Source organism: Podarcis vaucheri, assembly GCF_965113315.1.
Source record: "Podarcis vaucheri genome assembly, chromosome: 3".
Taxonomy (NCBI): Eukaryota; Metazoa; Chordata; class Lepidosauria; order Squamata; family Lacertidae; genus Podarcis; species Podarcis vaucheri.
This window is the reverse complement of record NC_138761.1, coordinates 106,200,342-106,216,385: the sequence shown is the minus strand read 5'-3', so window position 1 is coordinate 106,216,385 and position 16,044 is coordinate 106,200,342. Positions and strand designations below refer to the sequence as shown.

Here is a 16,044-nt window from a genome sequence, read left to right as displayed (position 1 = left end):
AGTGAAGGTGTAAGTTTAAACTGAAGATTGCAGCATTATTATTACTAATTTTTGCTCATAGAATAAGTTCTACTATTGGAAAACACTGTCTGCCCACCCACTCTGTCTCATCAAAGACCTCATCCAGTAAAAACAGGCATTCATCAGTATACACCAAGGAAAAGAGGCAAAGTATTTTTAATGACTTTTTTTGCAGGTGTAGGAAATCATACCTCCTCATTTTATATGCAATTTCTCGTTTTGACAAGAACTAAATGTTCCTCTCATCGGCAATGTAGAGGGTCCCATGTCCCCCTCTTAGGTTAATTGTTTTCTACGGCAGCAGCCTTTAACTTTGTCAACTTTTCCGCTGCTAATCCCCCTTTCCATCATAGGAGAGTGCATTCCACCTTCTGTGTGGCCTGTCCTGTTTTCAGATTTGCTTTCAGATGGCCTCCTTCCTAACCAGAAGCCTGTTGAAGCAAGAGGCAAGGGAGAAAATTACTGCATTCTATTGCATGTATACCCTAGTTTGCTTTGTGCTGGAGTGATGTTTTCTATCATTAAGCTTTATTTACACCACATATATGGGAAGGACAATACCTAAGCATACTCTCCAACATTTCTCTGATGAAAATAGGGATGTCCTATTCAATCACAATCATAATCATCACCATAATATTTATATAACAACAACAACAACAACACAATAATTTCCCCAGCCACTCTGGACAGCTCCCAACAGAATATTAAAAACATGATAAAACATCAAACATTAAAATCTTCCCTAAACAGGGATGTCTTCTAAAAGTCAGATACCGTATTTTTCGTCCTATAAGGCGCACCGGCCCATAAGACGCACCTCATTTTTTTTGGGGGGGAAATGAATTTAAAAAAATTATTCCCCCCCCAGCCCTGGCTGCCGCCCCAAGCCTTGCGCTCACCTGCCCGAAGCAGGGGAAGCCCTCCGGAGTTTTAAGTTTTTTAAGTTTTTTTTAAAAAAAATCCTCATTAAAATCCATCATCACTTTAGTGTGACATACTCCTAATATGCACATGTTTGTGTGCAATTTTGCCTAATATACCCACATTCGCAAGCCACCATTCCCAATTTAGTGAAAGTCCAATTCTATCACTTTAACCAGCTTTAATTTTAATTGTATTGTATACTTTATTCACAGCTTAGAGACAATTTTAATTAAGCAGTATCTCAATTGCCCAAATAAATAAATGATACATTTTGTATGTTGTTTTTATGATCTTATGTATTTTTACACACAATTTACCTTAGTGTGTGCATTTCTGTACATACTACTCAGCTAGAGAACGACATTGCAAAATTCGGGGAACTGAAAATTTCAAAGGATGCCTGTGTTTCAGTTCATATATTTTTATTTTTATTTTGAAAGTGTGAATTAGGTAGATTCATGTTTAAATGTGCACTGAGCTGAATTTCTTACAATATACTGCAATATTATGTTCTTTACTACATATACACTGGGGATGCAGGTGGCGCTGTGGTCTAAACCACTGAGCCTCTTGGGCTTGCCGATCAAGAGGTTGCTGGTTCGGCGGTGATGGGGTGAGCTGCCATTGCTCGGTCCCAGCTCCTGTCAACCTAGCAGTTCGAAAGCACGCCAAAAAGTGCAAGTAGATTAATAGGTACCGCTCCGGTGGGAAGATAAACGGCATTTCCATGTGCTTCTCTGGTTTCAGTGTTCCGTTGTGCCAGAAGCGGCTTAGTCATGCTGGCCACCTGACCCAGAAAAACTGTCTGCGGACAAATGTTGGCTCCCTCAGCCAGTAAAGCGAGATGAGTGCCGCAACTCCGGAGTCGTTCGCGACTGGACTTAACTGTCAGGGGTCCCTTTACCTTTACCTATACATTATAAACAATTCCTCTAAAGAATTTATGATTGAGGCAACCCGTGTAGAGTATGTAAATGTAGGCTGAATTGTGAACCAGGATGTGTGATGGTGCCGCCGTCACTGCTTCTTCACCCCTAAAAAAATATTTCTGGCAATGGAATATGGTCGTTTTGTTTTTTTGGCTATTTTTAAAGGAAACCTCGGGGTTTAAAAAGCAAAGGCTTAATAAGTCTTCAAGTTTTAGCACTATATAAAAGGAAAGGTTTTACATCTCTATTAAACAGTCACAGTTTAGTTTGGAGGGGGAAAGTCTGTTCCTCCAGGCTGACTTTTCACTCGCAAAGGTGTGGCTGGCTTTTGGTCTCCTGGTTTTAATCTCTTCATCCGTTCCACCTGTTTTGTTTGCATTGCCACCAAGATACACAAAATGTTGGACCTTTCCGTCTTCAATTACAAGAAAGAAAAGAAAAGAAAGAAAGAGCAGTTGTTGGCGCTTCTTGAGATTTGATCTTTCTTATGGCTGCAGAGTTTATTTTTTTTCTTCCTCCCAGTGTTGATTCTCAACTTTATTAACTGTGCACCTCCAAGATAATTTGTTTTGGCTTGGGCATCTCTGCGGAAATAGGACAGCAAACTTATGTCATCTGTAAGCTCAATGTCTCCTCATTAAAGAGGAGATTCCTGTGGGGTCCCACCCCACCCATCTTGCAGTGTTATACAAGTTGCTATCGTAAACCCAAACCATTTCCCCTAGATTTGAAGCTGTAGAGCTTAGCAGTGAATCCCAGTAGAGAAGCCAAGGTTTATCGGAAAATGATGTTATCCTGGAACAAATAGATTTAGAGGTCACTTCCGAGTCCCAAAATAAAAGTTGTTACCTTGATGACAGTCTTCCCTCCCTTGCTTCAAATGTGCTGAGGGTTTCAGTCCAATTCCTATTGGACAGGTGTCCAGCACACGAAGGTCACCAGCTGGAAATGACTACACTTTCCCTATAAAAGTAGGTGGTTATTGCTAGCACAGCATAAAAAAGGCTGCTATAAAGTCCTCCTAGTTACCACAGCAGCTGTTATACAAACTCTGAATTCTGTTTGTTAAAAGAAAATTGTGCCCAGATGCTTGTGGTAAAAGTTTATGGCCTGTATTCTGCCTCCTGCCTCCAACTCCCATAGATTTCAATAGAAATGATGTAGATCCTTTTAAAATCCATTTTCTCAGCCCCTGGAGTGAAACAGGGAAGGCACAAGAATATATTCTGAGGAGGCATAAGGTGATAATGGGTATCTGCAATGTGCCAAATCCAAAGCAAGCTCTTGTGCATTTATTGGGCCATTAAGGGTTACAGTCCTGACAGTAAACTTTTAGGTTATATAGATTTAGGTACTCGGAACAGAAATAAACATGAATGTTACAGGCTTGTAACAAGAGTTTCTTCAAGGATTTTGTTTACTGTAAGAGTTCAATGGCAGTGTCGCGGTAGAAGAAGAAGAAGAAGAAGAAGAAGAAGAAGAAGAAGAAGAAGAAGGAGAAGAAGAACTAGAGAGACTCCACAGAAGCAACCCCTCTGTGCTGCAAATTCTAGGATTATTCATATTTTTCTTAGAAGCATTCACACATTACGATTGAGCTGTATGCTTGCACAGTTATTCGACTATGTAATGTTCAATGAGTGTACAATCTGTATACTATGTACACAGATAGTTGAACTGTATGTTTGTGTAATGTTCAATGAGTGTACGTACCATGTGCTTGTGTACACAAAAGTTGAGCTGTACAAATTGGCAAGTGCGTGCTCTGTTACGCAAGCACTTGTGGAAGAAGCTTGTGCCTGTGTTCAGTGTTACAGGGGTACCTCGGGTTACATACGCTTCAGGTTACATATGCTTCAGGTTACAGACTCCACTAACCCAGAAATAGTGCTTCTGGTTAAGAACTTTGCTTCAGGATAAGAACAGAAATCGTGCTTCGGCGACACAGCAGCAGCAGGAGGCCCCATTAGCTAAAGTGGTGCTTCAGGTTAAGAACAGTTTCAGGTTAAGTATGGACCTCTGGAACGAATTAAGTACTTAATCCGAGGTACCACTGTATTCACGAGCAAACGTTTTGTTAATTTCCATTTTCGCAATCCTAGAAATGCTTGTGAAAAAGTGCGCCTTCTTGAGTCATCCGATACATTTTGAGTGAAAGAAAGAGCATGAGAAGGTTTTCTGATCAACAGGGCATTTGTGTGAAGACCCTGACTCATATGTTCTTTGAAGAACATGGTGGAATGGTGTGGTGACAGCGGCCTGGTCATCCCCTGTACAAGCATTATCTCTAAAAATATACAATCTAGGACTTGCTTGCCTTAAAAATAAAAATAGAACTCTGTCTGCAATCCTGTGCATACTCAGCAGGGAGTAAGTCCTATTGAACTCAGTCCTACACATATTTATGATGGAGGGAGCCCATTGAGCACAATGGAATTTGCTTTTGAGTAGCCATGTTTCAGACAGAATTGCACCGTTAATTACCCACTTTTCTGTTACAAAATTAGAATTAGTTTGATCCCCCCTGTCATTGGCTCTGGCTTCATCTACTGTTGGCCTCCTAACCTTCTGTGCCATCAGTACCAGCAGTCACCAGCCTCCACAGGGATGCAGGTGGCACTGTGGTCTAAACCACTGAACCTCTTGGGCTTGCCAATCAGAAGGTCAGCAGTTCGAATCCCCAGGATGGGGTGAGCTCCCGTTGCTGTCCTAGCTGCCAACCTAGCAGTTCGAAAGCATGCCAGTGCAAGTAGATAAATAGGTACCTATGCAATGAGAAGGTAAATGGCATTTCTGTGTGTTCTGGTTTCCGTCATGGTGTTCCATTGTGCCAGAATCGGTTTAGTCATCCTGGCCACATGACCCGGAAAGCTGTCTGTGGACAAACGCCGGCTACCTCGGCCTGAAAGCAAGATGAGAGCCGCAACCCCATAGTTGCCTTTGACTGGACTAAACCATTCTTTTTTTTAAAAAAAATGATATTTATTACTTTTCGAACAGTTTCAACACAACACTACAAACAAGAAAAGAAAAGAAAAAGAACAATACAAATACAATACAAAACACTACAAACAAAACAAAACAAAAACAAACAAACAAAAACAATTTAAAAACACCTCAAACATTTTCAATATCTTATCTTTCATTCGCTTATTTCCAACAACCTCCTCCCTTTATGTATTCCATTTCTATTAATTGTTTCAGCAATTCCTTTCCATCTTCCTCTGTTTTCTATCCTATAATTATCTTAACACATTCTTGACTTATTTTTTCCTTTAATTTTCTATTAATCTATTTATACTTAATTCCTTATAACATTTCTACTAAAGCCATATAACTTCATTCCAACATTCTTCTAACATTCATTAATTTTACAATATTTCTATAAATAGTCTTTAAACTTTTTCCAGTCTTCTTCCCCCGACTCTTCTCCCTGGTCTCGGATCTTGCCAGTCATTTCCGCCAATTCCATATAGTCCATCAACTTCATCTGCCATTATCCAACACTTCAGTGCTTTCAAGAAGCAGCCATTCTCTCAGCCAGTAAAAAGCAGATGGTTCACAACAAAGTTTAGGGGTCTGGCAGGGCAAGTCCACCTCCTTCTTTGGCATCCGCCAATATCTTAAATTTTACTCAAGGCTTCCTGCCCTGCCAAACAAATCTAGAGACGTCCCTCTGCCACCTCCTGAAACAATCCATCCCATCCAAAGCTTGCAATGTTTGAAACAAAAGCAACATCCCCGACAACACAGCAACCCTCACCCCCACTACAGCAACTCGGCCCAACAATAACAACTTCAGATATGTCCATATTTCCAAATCCCCCTTCTCTTCAATCCAACGTCCTTCACAGTTATCCTTGAATAAATTCACATTTCTGGCGGTCATACTAACCCCCAAATACCTCTCTTTCTCAACCGATGTTAGTCCTGTCTCCTCCTGAGACTCTGTCAAGCTTTCCTTTTCCTCAGGTAGGGCTCTGATCCTCAAATTCAACTGTTTCTCTTTAAGTTCAATTATAACAAATGTCAGCTTATGTTCATCAAGTTGTCCTTGTATGGATGGGACTCACTCTCTCTCCAGTTGTATTGCTTTACATTCAGCAGCAAGGGATTTCTCCTTGACTTCATCCGCAGTTTGCCGTATCAAAGTAGATTCCTGTATCAATTTCTGGATGGTTTCTGTATTGGTATTCACCTTTTGTCCCAGATTATTTAAACTTTCTACAATTAAGTCTATTTTAATATTTGCAGCATCCACTTTCACACTGATCACGTCTGTTTTCTTGTGAAGCTGTTCCAGCGAATCGTTTATTTTCACTAATACGACCGCTAAGGCCTCTTCTGTCGACATTCCGTCTGTTTTCTCCTTTCCATTTCCCATAACACTTAAGAGATTCAAGGTCAATCCCAGAGTCTCACAATTTTTTATCTTGCAGCTGGAAATTCCCCTAGCCCAGCTCCTGTAAAGCAACCAATTTCAAAAGCTTCCACTAAGGGAAAACAGTTTCTATTTGTATTAGTCAGTAAAATCCTCTTTTAAACACAGTTCCAATAATCCAAAATTAGTTTCAGTTTTCAGTTACTTTTACTCCTTTTTTTTTTTAAGAACAGCCGGAGACAGTAGAAACAATGTATTCTCTTGTTTAGCTACCTGTCAATGAATGATTACCTGTTCTAATCGCTGTCAATGAACATTCCAAAAGACATTGATCCTGCTAGCAGCCCGTTTCCAGGGTCAGAGCGGCGGTATTTTAATTCTCTTGACTCACTCCTACAGGCATATTCAGTCCACCACTTCCCCCCCTCTTCTCCTGTCTCCAAAGGGGGGGTTTAGTTCTTTGACAATGGAGATTTAGTCTTTTACAAAAGGCTTTCCAAGACTTCAGCTTGCAGGCTAATTGCTTTAGTTTATTTACAAAAGGGGAGACGGACTTCCTGTATTGAAACTCCCTGTATCGATGCCAAATTAAATGTTTAAAAATCCAATTCTCCCACTTCAGCTCTACTCACGGGTAATTATTTTAGAGTCAAATTGTCCACAGGAAAAAGTCAGTGCTCTCCGGCAACAGCTATGCGGCTTCGCTCTGTGGAAGAAGCAGACGATTTGAAGCACCGCGCCGCTTACCCCACGTCACTCCGGATCCCCGAAACCGGGTTTCCCCGCGAGTAGGGGAGGCGCAAAAGGTGCCCACCGAATCCCACGTTCAGAGGCTTCTCCCGCCTGTGATTTTTTGCGGGTCTCCGCCTTCGCCATGGCGGCCAGACCCAAATTCCCACGGGGCAAATTCCTCCCGATCAGAGGAATTCAGCCATTACTGGAGGCACCTCTCCGGAAGTCGACCAGACTAAACCATTCAGGGGTCCTTTACCTTTTACCTTTTACTCGTTGGAACCTATACAGTGGTACCTCAGGTTAAGAACTTAATTCGTTCTGGAGGTCCGTTCTTAACCTGAAACTGTTCTTAACCTGAAGCACCACTTTATCTAATGGGGCCTCCTGCTGCCACTGCACTGCTGCCACACGATTTCTGTTCTCATCCTGAAGCAAAGTTCTTAACTCAAGGTAATATTTCTGGGTTAGCGGAGTCTGTAACCTGAAGCGTATGTAACCTGAAGTGTATGTAACCCAAGGTACCACTGTACTGGGATTCCGCCATTGGCAATGAATGCCACTGTCTCAAAATCACTCAATACTCCCAGCTGCCAACACGTCCATCCTATCTGAACTGAGTGTAACTATTATCACAGCAATCCACAAATGGTCCTTTCATGACCCCACACCCTCTGATCTCTTGAAGCTTTTCAGTGAATCCATTTGGATCCCTCTCATTCTGATCTGAGGCTGCTCTCTCAGTGACTTTGGACCGTTTGGCTTCCTTTGCAAAGCCAGTTTGTGCTGCAGTTGAACCCAGCTGTTCAATAAGCCTCTCTGTCCCTTTCCCCATTTTTGTGTCGTGTGTAAATCTGTGGCCAGTGACAGTCTTGGTATATGTAAGCTGCTCTAGGAGCCTTTTGGCTGAAGTGCAGGTTACAAAATGCTACGACTAAAACGGTATCCTACGATAGATCAAAAGTTCTAATCCTATTAAAGGGATTGTTGAGCAGCCTTTAAGTGTTGGCTGCATCCCACCAGCTACTTAATGGGAAGTTCTTGTGCATTAAACAACTTAGGGCTGTGGCTATCAGGGGCTCTAAGATATCTTAAGTGGCTTAGGGCAACTGTGGATTGCCTTGTTGTAAATCACTTATTATTGTATTGCGGCAAAAATGTATTATGAGATTGCTTGCCTCCGTCCAACTAACTATATATGAGATCTCGGGGGTGGGGGGAATGTTGCTAAGATTCCAGTACTTCTCCCTGCAAGATCTAGCAGCTTGATTTATATTATTATGATGATTAATTCTTGCTGTGTTAGCTTCTCCCAGTTAGTTTCTCCAAGGAAAGAACGAACAGCAATTCTGAATAATGGCTATTTGTGTAACAGTTAGAAAAGCTGCTTTACATTTGACTTCCATCCAACATATTTCTTGGGGTCTTATTTCTCCCATCCCCCCCCCCATTCCATCCCAAAGATCAATGTTTTCCAAGCTATCAAAATCAATTCCAGCTGAAAAGTTGCTAGGTCTCATGTTGTTAGTATTATGAATCAGTGGACCTTCTGTCTCTATTGTCATTGAATGGGGGAAAAGATGGATTTTCTCCAGAACGGAGACCGCAAACCAGAAGCGAGTATGTATGAATCACTGTGGTTTACACTCACTTAGGAATTAAATTATTTCTAGTTCTTTCAGTGTTAGCAAATCAGCAGCTTGCTTCTCAGCCTTCCATCCACTAGTAACTCCTTGATTGGAACCAGCTAAGCCTAGTACAAAACCCCACCGGGAGAGTCCTGTGATGCTGATAAACAACTTTACAGCAATTTTCCCTCTGACCTTTCTGTATGTTTCACCACAGTTTCAGACTGGGGTAATATCCCTTGGAAGATAAGTATTTCCTTCTCCTCTCTCTCTCTCTCTCTCTCTCTCTCTCTCTTTCTCGGGGTTAGCTGTTTGGAAATACTGTACATTTCAGAATGGAGAGTTAGTGAGGAATATTTAAGAAAGTACACAGCTTTTCGAGTCTCACTGAAAATATTATGGTTGAATGGGAAAGAGTATTCAGGATTGTACCATAAACTGGGTCAAGTTGATCTTCATGTCTAAGTAGGCACTTGAAGCCTGGTCTCTCCCAAGTCCAGGTCTGATGCTCTAGCCACTACAATACAACGACTTAAAAAATAAATATCTAGCTGGCTAGATTGGCTATAGATTTAATAAATACCGTAAATAAATTTATTTAATTTTCAGTTTTTGAAATTTACAAACAGTCGTCAAACTACCAAAACAAAAAGAGAATTCCACAAATTCCCATGGACTTCCCTCATCCTCTTTGTGGGTCCTTATGTTAACTTTTTTCCTCCTGCATCTTCTCTATTAATCTAGTTCTATTAGCTCTCCATTACAACCGTAGTCCAACATTCAACTACAAGTATCATTCCATGATTTTTAAGATAAACTATATATTTTCCCCATTCCTTATTAAAATTTTGGTCTTCCTGTTTCCTAATTCTTCCAGTCATTTTTGCCATTTCAGCATAGTCTATCAATTGAATCTGTCATTCTTCTCTGGTAGGGACTGTATCTTCTTTCCATCTCTGGGCTAGTAACATCCGGGCAACAGTGGTCACATACATAAATAGTCTCTACTGGTCCATTGGTATTTTAGCACTTAGAAGTCCTATGACAAAAGCTTCAGGGTTGTTTTTTTTTTTTGGTTTTTTTTTTTTAAAGAAAATGTTATTTTAAACATTTTTTCTGTTTATTATATATCATTTCCCAAAATTCTTTTACTACTTTACAGGTCCACCACATGTGATAAAAGGTGCCTTCTTTTTCCTTATATTTCCAGCATGCATTTGACCTTGCTTTATACATTTTAGCTAATTTGCTAGGGGTTAAGTACCAGTGATACATCATTTTCAAATAATTTTCTTTCAGAGTATAACATGCTGCAAACTTTAAATCCCAGTTCCGAAACCTCTGCAAGTTGTATATTATGTCCAAAGTCCCTCGCCCAGTGTATCATAACTGATTTGAACTGTTCGTCTTTCGTATGCCATTCTAATATTAGTTGATGCATTTTAGAAAGCAATTTAGTCTTTTTCCCTAACATCTCCTTTTAAAATTTTGAGGTTTCATTAAAAAGCCTTTGGCTATGGATTAATAAGGGCAATGGGGTAATGGGAAGTTTCCATTTCCCCCAGTTGCTCTCTTAAAGCTGTCAAATTTTTGCAGTTTTGGCACCAACCTCATTCAGTAGGTCAAAAAGGTAAAGGACCCCTGGATGGTTAACTCAAAGATGACTATGGGGTGCAGCATTCATCTTGCTTTCAGGCCAAGGGAGCAGGCATTTGTCCACAGACAGCTTTCTGGGTCATGTGGCCAGCATGACTAAACCGCTTCTGGTGCAACGGGACACTGTGACGGAAACCAGAGCGCAGGGAAACGCTATTTACCTTCCCACTGCAGCGGTACCTATTTATCTACTTGCACAGGTGTGCTTTCGAACTGCTAGGTTGGCAGGAGCTGGGACAGAGCAATGGGAGCTCACCCTGTCACAGGGATTCAAACTGCTGACCTTGTGAATGGCAAGCTGAAGAGGCGCAGTGGTTTAGACCACAGTGCCACCCGCGAGTAGGACAAGATGTGGTGGTGACAAGGGGTTTCATGCAACTATAGAAAGTTTATGGATATCTAGACATGTTTTTCCCGCTATCAAATTGGAAGTTGGCAAACAGGTCACTCATGCCTAATAGTTATTAAATCCTATTATACCCTGAATACAGGCAAGGGTGAACCTACTGTGTGAATGGGGTGGGGGATGGGAGTGGATGTGGATGTGGGACCCAGAAGAAGAAGAGGAGGAGGAGGAGGAGTTTGGATTTGATATCCCGCTTTATCACTACCCGAAGGAGTCTCAAAGCGGCTAACATTCTCCTTTCTCTTCCTCCCCCACAACAAACACTCTGTGAGGTGAGTGGGGCTGAGAGACTTCAAAGAAGTGTGACTAGCCCAAGGTCACCCAGCAGCTGCATGTGGAAGAGCAGAGACGCGAACCCAGTTCCCCAGATTATGAATCTGCCGCTCTTAACCACTACACCACACTGGCTCTCTCCAAGAGCTGTCACACATGGATCTGCCTATGGGTATGGGTGAATCCTTGAATATTATACTCAGTCATTTGTGGGAGGGAGGGGAGAGAGCCGCTTTGGAATTGGTTCTGTATATTGTGTAAAATTGGATGTGTTGATTTCACACCAGCTGCCATACTCACTTTTCAGTATAACCTGGAGTAGCTGAGGAGTTCAAGCAGTTGTTGTAAGGAAGTCGAAGATCTTGTCATCTCATTCAGCAAAGTTATTAACTTACTGCCCTTTGGGAGGGAAAGAGGTGGGGGTTACGAACACTAAAGCAGGCCTATTTTTAGAGAGAGATCCCTCCTGACTTCAATAAATCATACTCTAGTTTAATTACAAGTCCATTACCAGGAGGCCACAGCGCTGTGGAAGTTAATTGTTCAGTAATAAATAAAGAGAGCTTGCGTTCCTCTTGCCCCTACTTTTGACAGTGTCTGAAGAAAAACAAAATGGTTCTTTGGGACACTTTCTCTGTCGTCCGTTTTTGGTTTTTAGCCTGCTTTGTTTTAGACCTGGAAGGGGTGGGGTGGGGTTGGGGAGAAGAGAAATGGTTAACTCATCAGGCTCCCTCTCAGGTGAACATCACAGTTGGTGGTGGGATGAATGGACCAGCCGGGCTCCATCTGATGGCGAAGGCAAACAGCTGCAAAATGTACAACCCTGCAAAACAGTGGATGGGTAGCTAATGGATCCTTCTTATGAAGTTACGGTGCGATGACACGTCAACCTTGTGCTTTCCTGTCCATCTGGAGTTCCTGATATACTGGGGTGGTAGGGAGAGGAGAAGATTGGTGTAGTGTCATAATCAAAATGCTTCTTTATTTTTAGATCAGTGTTTCCCAATCCGGGGGCCAAATGTCACCCAGGGGGCCCTGGGATATACCAAGGGGGGCACAGGTGAAAAATCACATAAATTGGGGGGGGGCACAGCCATTTTATGATTGGGGTAATATCAACTGGATTTTGCTTCCAAATTCTCTGTTTAGAACTATAGTGAAGAACTGGTATCCTTTTAGCACTGCCTAAGAATACACCTCCTTTCCCAGGATTTTGGGAGAAATGGGCTTGGTAAGACCATCTGTAATCGATTAGGTCCATCTGTTTTACTGGTATGGTGTGATTTTTAATTATAATTTTAATGATATATTGAATTGTATTGCTTTATTGTATATGTTGTAAACCACCCACGGGTCTTAACTGATAAAGAGTGGCTTAGAGATGGTGTTAATAATAGTAATAATAATAATGCCATTAATAATAATAAAAAGTTGACTGGGTATATATCACGTTTTCATTAGTAGTGTTGCCAACAGGTCATATGTGGGCATAAACCTGGTGTAGTGAGACATGATTCATCCTACGACCTCTAGACTAATCAATTGGAGGGAGGTTTCTAATATCTGACATGATCATGTCTCCCACTGCTCACATATTTATGAATTCATCCTAGGTGGGAAGATATTTTGTTCTCTGCTAAATCTGACAGGGAATTGCCAGGTATACTTACTCTAAAACTAAGGCATCATCTAAAAATCTCTCCCCATCTCACACTTTTCCATGTGAGTCATTGAGTGAGGCAGATAGTTAAGTTGGGGTTAGAGTGGTGCTTCATTTCTGAAAGTACCCTTTCTAGACTTGTGGTGATGATGATGATAATGACGACGACAACAACAACAACACCACAACAACAAAACAGCAAACCTTAAAAACTTCCATAAACAGGGCTGCCTTCAGATGTCTTCTAAAAGTCAGATAGTTGTTTATTTTCTGGACATCTGATGGGAGGGCATTCCACAGGGTGGGTGCCACTATGAGAAGGCCCTCTGCCTGGTTCCCTGTAACCTTGCTTCTCACAGTGAGGGAACCGCCAGAAGGCTCTCAGAGCTGGACCTCAGTGTCCGGGCTGAATGATGGGGGTGGAGATGCTCCTTCACGTATACTGGGCCGAGGCCATTTAAGGCTTTAAAGGTCAGCACCAACACTTTGAATTGTGTTCAGAAGTGTACTGGGCTTGTACAAGCAAGATGGAACTTGCTTCCACACAGTCTGGAGTATGAAATCCTAACACGTTTTGACAAGGCAAAGATAAACAGAATTGTACATTTCCCAAAAGGCTGAGCTTCAAAACCTGTACCTCAAATATACTGAGTAATATTATTTACCAGCATAAGCCCTCTGGTCAATAAGGGTTGGGTCACAGCTGCAAAGTGTCAAGCAGTATGCTGAATATTCATATGATACGATATACGATATGATACAATATATCTTTATTGTCATTGTCCCATGCAGGACAATGAAATTGAAAAACTACATAAAAACTACATAAAACTACCACAAAACTACATAAAGACTACATAAAAACTACATAAAACTACTACAAAACTACATAAAACATTCAAAAACCCCTAAAAACTTTAAAACCCTATTTTAAAATACACTATACTGTAGAAACTCCTTATGCTGCGTTTAGACACAGAATTGAATTTGCATAGAAACTGTTTCTCAGGTGGCTAGTCCTGGCCTTTATAACCCTATACCTTCTTCCAGAAGGCAGAAACTGAAAGAGATCATTGCGTACTATCCTGTGCTATCTCTGCCGCTTTCTTATGACACCTGGCAGCATAGATTTGATCCAAGGTGGGAAGAGTGCACCCAATTATTCTCTCCGCAGTCTTAACAACCCTGGATAGCATTTTTTTTTCCTGGCTGTGCAGCTCCCAAACCACACACACAGACCATAAGTTAGTACGCTCTCCACAGTGCAATGGTAAAATGCCATCAACAGGTCCTTTGAGAGATTGTTTTTCCAGAGGATATAAACCCCCTCCAGCCATTCAAGCCCCATACAATGAGGGGGAGAGCAGGGATGAGACTCCTGTCTCTCCTGCCAAGTTCCTGTTGCCAGCTTCATTGCTTTCCACATGTTGGGAATAGAACTTCTGCAACAGAGATTCTTTTGAACTTCTGTAGGCTTCCCATTCAGTCTAGAACCCAGGAAGATCATGAATCTAAATCTCGCAGGGAGCCTAGAAGAGTACATTAGGGTCCCCCGTGGAAGCAGTTCCCTTCCCAACACATGGAAAGTGATGGTGACCCTGTGTCCAAGAGGAGAACATCCGAAGATGGCTATATTTGAATGATTATCAGGCAGAAAGTGGAGAAGACATATCCAAAGAAGGTCACAAACAAGTTGCCTAGGTCAGTGTTATCATTTCTGAATGGTTTGCTGTGGGGGAAATTAGCAGTGCTGCATGGTAGAACCCAGAATCAGTGCACTGTATATCTTAACGGTGGTCATTCGGTGGTTGATTGCATTCTCCATTGTGAAGTCTTTGATTTTAATCGGATCATTGTGTGCACATATGGATATTCCTGGTGGCCTAACCAATGAATGTAATTAAAAGAAATGATGGGCTTTCACTTTAAGCAAACATCTGGTTTTACTTGAAACAAGATGACTTAGCTGTTTCAGAAACATACTTGTAACCCCGGATTCACATTTTCATCTTAAAATATATATTTTCTCTGTTCGAGCAGCATGCTAATGTAAACACTATATATAACTGACAACCCAAATTTTTAGAAATATTTGGTGCTCTGGGCATTAGTGAGACCACAAGAATTATTACATTTTTGATTTGATCTCTGTAAATCAGTTTCAACAGTCACTCTGATTTAAACAATTATTCTGATTTATATTCCGAGAGCTATAATTTGTAGAGAATGTAACCATGCGAGAATATATATATATATATATATAGTCTTGGCAACTTGGCTTTGTTGTGATGTCATTGCTTTAGAGTTAATGGAAATACTGAGGGAATAGAAGGAAAATAAGCCCCTCTCTTTGAAGTGTGTTTTGCAAAATTTCCTTCTATATCCCCATAAAGTATACTCTAGTTCATACATTCTGCTGGGTCTCTGATGTCTGAAATAGCATATGGCAGAGGAGCCTCTCCCATCCTTCACACAGATAGCCTACGGCAGCCCACCACATTCCGGTTTCCTCCAAATACTGGGGACCTGCTACTCCCAACAGCTCCAGCAAGCATGACCAATGGCCAGGGTAGTGGGATTTGGGATCCAAAACATACGGAGGGCACCTGCTTGGGGAAAAGCTGGGCTGCAGTGTGAACTGGTCCTTCTCTGTGAGGTCTTGACACATGCTTTGCAGGTTTAATCCTTGCCATGAGGGTCCTGATTCAATCCCAGGCATCTTCTTCTCCAGGCTCCCATCTAAAATCATTGTTTACCAAGGACTGGAAACCCCTCATAGACTTTTGGTATGAAAAAGGAAATGAAACAATGACATATGGATTTGGGGATTGAATAATATGTTGGCTTATAGAAAGTGGTTTCGTTGGGTGTTATGTTGGAGTGGATGAAGTGACTACAGTGGTACCTCGGGTTACATACGCTTCAGGTTACAGACGCTTCAGGTTACAGACTCCGCTAACCCAGAAATAGTACCTCAGGTTAAGAACTTTGCTTTAGGATGAGAACAGAAATCGTGCTCCGGCGGCACGGCGGCAGCAGAAGGCCCCATTGGCTAAAGTGGTCTTCAGGTTAAGAACAGTTTCAGGTTAACAACGGACCTCTGGAATGAATTAAGTACTTAACCCGAGGTACCACTGTATTGTTTTCTATTCTCGCTTTTAAGTTGTTTTCTTTCTACTTATCTTTTTCTCTCGTTTTCCCCCTCCTCTTTTCTTTTTCCTCAGCTAGTCTGCCCTCAGCAGCCCCCGCCTGGTTGCCCAGGAAAGTATAAAGACGAGGAAAAGTTTCTTATTTCAAACATTACAGAGAGAGGCTATAGAACCCAGCCTCTTGGATAATGTCATCTTCCCAAGTGAATCTCCACCCCTCATCCACTGGCGGAGGAGCGGGAGTACGGTGAGGGCGGTTCGCCTTGGATGTCATCCCTGGGG

General features: G+C 41.7%; 1 long non-coding RNA gene across 1 annotated transcript; it reads right to left on the bottom strand.

The window, feature by feature from the left end:
- Positions 1-294: 294 nt before the first annotated feature.
- Positions 295-13,352, bottom strand: LOC309528348. Its single transcript, XR_014217693.1, has 4 exons — positions 13,279-13,352; positions 11,254-11,352; positions 2,137-2,292; positions 295-452 (listed from the first exon to the last, which is right to left on the bottom strand). It is a non-coding gene; the product is annotated as an uncharacterized lncRNA (long non-coding RNA).
- Positions 13,353-16,044: the final 2,692 nt, after the last annotated feature.